General features: G+C 43.3%; 1 non-coding gene across 1 annotated transcript; it reads right to left on the bottom strand.

Moving 5' to 3' along the window:
- Window positions 1–455: 455 nt before the first annotated feature.
- Window positions 456–561, bottom strand: LOC132638989 (small nucleolar RNA R71). Its single transcript, XR_009582039.1, has one exon. It is a non-coding gene; the product is annotated as a small nucleolar RNA R71 (small nucleolar RNA).
- Between the last annotated feature and the right edge of the window lie 4,203 nt (window positions 562–4,764).

Below are 4,764 nucleotides of genomic sequence, written 5' to 3'. Positions count from 1 at the left end.
CCAGGTGAGCATGGTAGGAAGACAGAATTGGAATCAGGGAAAACAAGGTGGACTCCAAGTGAACCCACCTGCACCAGAAGAGGATGGGAAAGAGAATATATTTGCGGAATTCATCAATGAAGCTGATTATGCTTCTGCTGTGATTCCTCCCAGAACTGGAAATGCTACTTTCAAAATTGATAGTTCTATCTATCAGCTGCTGAAACTTGAAGGTTATTTCCGAAATTCTTCGGAGGATTGTCCACTCCGGCATTTGAAGAACTTCTTGTATGTGTGTGCTCAACAATCCCAAGGTGTTGTTTCTGCTGATGCACTTCTGTTACGGGTCTTTAAATATTCCTTGGCTGGCCAAGCAAGGGAATGGTATGAAAAGCTCCCCAGCAATTCTATTCATACCTGGAGCGAGTTAGCCAATACATTTTTGAAGAAGTGGTTCCCACCAAGCAAAAAGGCTGAGCTTCGGGATAAGATCTTTGAGTTCAAACAACTTCCGGGGGAACAATTATATTCGGCATGAGAGCGTTTCAAGTACTATCTAGCTCAATCTCCAACTCATGGGTTTCCGGATGCTATTCTCACCGAAAAGTTCTACAAGGGGTTAGATACAATGAATCAAATTGCTGTCAACACTGCAGCTGGGGGATGCTTCATGGACAAATCATTTGTCAGCATCACCAGGTTGCTCGATAAGCTCACCACCCACAATCAAGCTTGGCACTCAAGCGATAGTGAAATCCTGTCATATGGCAGTCCCTCTGCTACCGCGGTGGCTAAAGAAAATCATGAGCGAGATCATGCTTCTCAATTGCAAACCACCGTGTATTTATTGTCAAAGAGGCTTACGGAGAAAGAAGCTAAAAGTGTGAATGTTGTCGAAGAAATGCCATCTCATGCTCTCGGAATGTACCAAGTCTCAGAAGAAGCTTATCTAGAGGGGCAGCCACAACGTGAGGATGCTAATTATATCGATCACTCTGAGGGGGGTTATCAAAAGCAATGGAGACCCCAACAACAAAGCAATCAATATGGCCGAAATGAATATGGTGGTTCGGACAGTAGGGATTACAACAACAACAATTATGGTAATCAGAACTCCAATGCCTATGTTCCACCAAAGGGTCGTACTTCTAACTCTCAAAATTGGCGAGAAGGTCCTTCCAATGATCAAGGGACCTCTCGAATGGAATCTATGCTTGAAAAGATATTGGACAACCAGCATAAGAGTGACAAGAAGATGGAAAATTTGACCGAAGTGGTAGGCTCTCACACCGCTTCGATTCATAAACTTGAGTCACAAATGTGAGATCTTTCTCGTGAGCAACATCCACCACAAAGAGGGGGCCTTCCTAGCGACACAATTCCGAACCCAAGGGGTAGTGGAGGTGATCACATTGCCTCATGCAAAGCTATTTCTACTAGAAGTGGAAAGATCCTTAATGCAGTAAGTCAGAGAGTGGTTGAACCTATCATTGTCAAGCCGATTGTTGATGAGGTTATTGAAGAAGAAGTTGAAGAAGAAATAGAGGCACCAATTGAAGTGCCTACTATTGTTGAGAAAGAGAAGGAAGCACACCCTAATGGTCTAAAGGGTGACGAGGAGGCAAATGTTGAAAAAGCTACCGATGGTAGCACCCAAAAAAGCAAGGTCACGGGGGAAATTAAACCCTTGACCCAAACATATAAATCTCCTCCCCCGTTCCCACAAAGATTGATGAAAAGAACGGAGGATGCCAAGTGTCAACGCTTCTACGACCAATTGAAAGGGTTGTCAATGAATATCCCATTTCTTGATGCATTCCAAGAAATGTCGGGATTTGCTAAATACTTGAAAGATTTGTTGACGAAGAAACGACCAATCAAGCGTGATACGGTAGGAGTCACCTACCATGTGAGCGCTATTATTTCGTCATCAAATGTTGAGAAGAAGGGAGATCCTGGGGCCTTCACTATCCCTTGCACCATCGGTCATCATGATTTTGCTCGTGCTTTATGTGACAATGGGGCTAGTATTAATTTGATGCCACTAGCCATATATAAGCAAGCCTGTTTGAGAACACCTAGACCAACGAGCATGCGTCTCCAAATGGCCGATAGAACCATCAAAAGACCGGAAGGGGTTGTTGATGACATCCTTGTTAAAATGGGTGAATTCTTATTACCGGCAGATTTTGTCATCCTTGATTGTGCGGCTGACAAAGAAGTCCCAATTATCTTGGGAAGGCCATTTCTTGCCACCGGTAAAGCTCTAATGGACTCAGAAAAGAATGAAATAAATTCCGGGTCAATGATGAAGAGGTAACTTTCCAAGCTAGCAAAGGGTTAAAATTTCCTAGTGCTTATGAGAGAATTTTAGTCATTGATTCTTTCTATGTGGTAGACGAAGCAGTGGATCATAAGTTAGAGGAGGAGCACTTTGACGAAACACTTTCGGCTATTTTGGTGAACTTCGAGGCGGATGGCATGAAGGGGTATATTGAAACAGTTAATTCTCTCATTGGTCGGGGTTCGTACTCTTATGAACCGAAGAAATTATCTCTTGATCTTGATAAAAGAACCACTCCTCCAGCTAAGCCTTCGATTATTGAGCCGCCAAAACTTGAGCTCAAGCTACTTCCCTCTCATTTGAAGTATGCTTTTCTTGGCCCAGATAATACTTTACCGGTTATTCTCTCATCTTTGTTAAATGAGGAAAAAACTCAAAAGGTGATTGAAGTGTTGTGGGCTTTTCGAAGATCTATTGGGTGGACTATTGCAGATATTAGGGGAATTCCTTCCGGTATTTGTGAACATAGAATCGAACTTGAGGAGGATAGTTCATCAAGTGTAGAGCATCAAAGGAGGCTAAACCCTCCTATGCAAGAAGTGGTCAAGAAAGAGATAATCAAATGGTTAGATACGGGTGTTGTATACCCAATTGCAAATAGTCCATGGGTTAGTCCGGTGCAATGTGTGCCAAAGAAGGGGGGCATCACTGTTGTCCCTAACTCCAAGAATGAGTTGATTCCTACAAGGACAGTCACCAGATGGAGAGTGTGTATGGACTATCGAAAGCTAAACACCGCGACTTGTAAAGACCACTTCCCTATGCCTTTTATTGATCAAATGCTTGATCGGCTAGCAGGAAGAGCTTATTATTGCTTTTTGGATGGGTACTCGGGGTACAACCAAATTAACATTGCATTAGAGGACCAGGAGAAAACTACTTTCACTTGTCCTTATGGCACTTTTGCTTTCAGCCGCATGCCTTTTGGCTTGTGCAATGCCCAGGCTACTTTCCAATGATGTATGATGTCTATTTTCTCGGATATGGTGGAAGATTTCTTGGAAGTCTTCATGGATGATTTTTCTGTTGTTGGTGACTCTTTTGACGAATGTCTTGCCAATCTCGGTAAGGTATTGAAGCGGTGTGAAGAAACCAACCTTGTACTTAATTGGGAGAAATGTCATTTCATGGTGAAAGAAGGGATTGTCCTTGGCCATAGGATTTCCGAGAAGGGTATTGAGGTGGACCGAGCAAAAGTTGATGTTATAGCCAAGCTCCCCCCACCAATCTCTGTCAAAGGGGTTCGTAGCTTCTTGGGACATGCCGGTTTCTATCGGCGGTTCATCAAAGATTTTTCCAAGATCGCCAACCCGATATGTAAGCTTCTTGAAAAAGAAGCTAAGTTTGCATTTGATGAGAAGTGCCTTAAGGCATTTAATGATTTGAAGGAAATGCTCACCTCTACTCCAATTATTGTATCTCCGGATTGGTCAATGCCATTTGAGCTCATATGTGATGCAAGCGGATTTGCTATTGGTGCGGTGCTTGGGCAAAGGCACAACAAAATCATGCACCCAATTTATTATGCTAGCAATACCCTCAATGGAGCTCAAATGAATTATACCGTCACCGAGCAAGAGCTTCTAGCCATTGTCTACGCGTTTGAGAAGTTCCGGGCCTATCTACTTGGATCCAATGTGGTTGTTCATACGGATCATGCGGCTTTGAAATATTTGATGACAAAGAAAGATGCAAAGCCACGGTTGATTCGTTGGGTATTGTTGTTGCAAGATTTTGGCTTTGAGGTCAAAGATCAAAAAGGTTGTGAAAACCAAGTTGCGGATCATCTATCTAGACTTGAGGAAGCTGGGAGACCAAGTGGAAATCTTGAGTTAAATGATGTTTTCCCCGATGAGAGGCTCTTGGCTGTATCTTGTGAGGTTGCCCCTTGATATGCAGATATCGCCAACTTCTTGGTGACGGGCCTTATCCCCGACGACATCAAGGCTTATCAAAAGAAGAAATTTTTTAGAGATAGTCGTCAATACTATTGGGATGAGCCCTATTTATTCCGCACTTGTGCCGACAACATCATTCGGCGATGTGTGGCCGAATCCAAGGCCATGGAAATCTTGAAAGTTTGACATGACTCTCCCGTGGGGGGTCATCACAGTGGGAACCGCACAGCAGCTAAAGTGCTTGAATGTGGCTATTATTGGCCCACCATTTATCATGATGCAAATTTGATGGTGAAATCTTGTGACCAATGTCAACGCCAAGGGTCAATTAGGAGGAAGCACGAAATGTCAATGAATTTTGTCATGGAGGTTGAGCTATTTGATGTGTGGGGCATCGACTTTGTGGGCCCATTTGTGAGTTCTCGTGGTATGCGATACATCCTTGTTGCGGTTAACTATGTGTCCAAGTGGGTTGAAGCTGTAGCATTGCCCAACAATGATGGCAAGAGTGTCACCAAATTTCTCAAAAGAAACATATTCACA

Source organism: Lycium barbarum, chromosome 4 (genome assembly GCF_019175385.1).
Source record: "Lycium barbarum isolate Lr01 chromosome 4, ASM1917538v2, whole genome shotgun sequence".
In the NCBI taxonomy this organism is placed as follows: domain Eukaryota; kingdom Viridiplantae; phylum Streptophyta; class Magnoliopsida; order Solanales; family Solanaceae; genus Lycium; species Lycium barbarum.
This window is presented reverse-complemented; position numbering and strand designations above follow the sequence as displayed.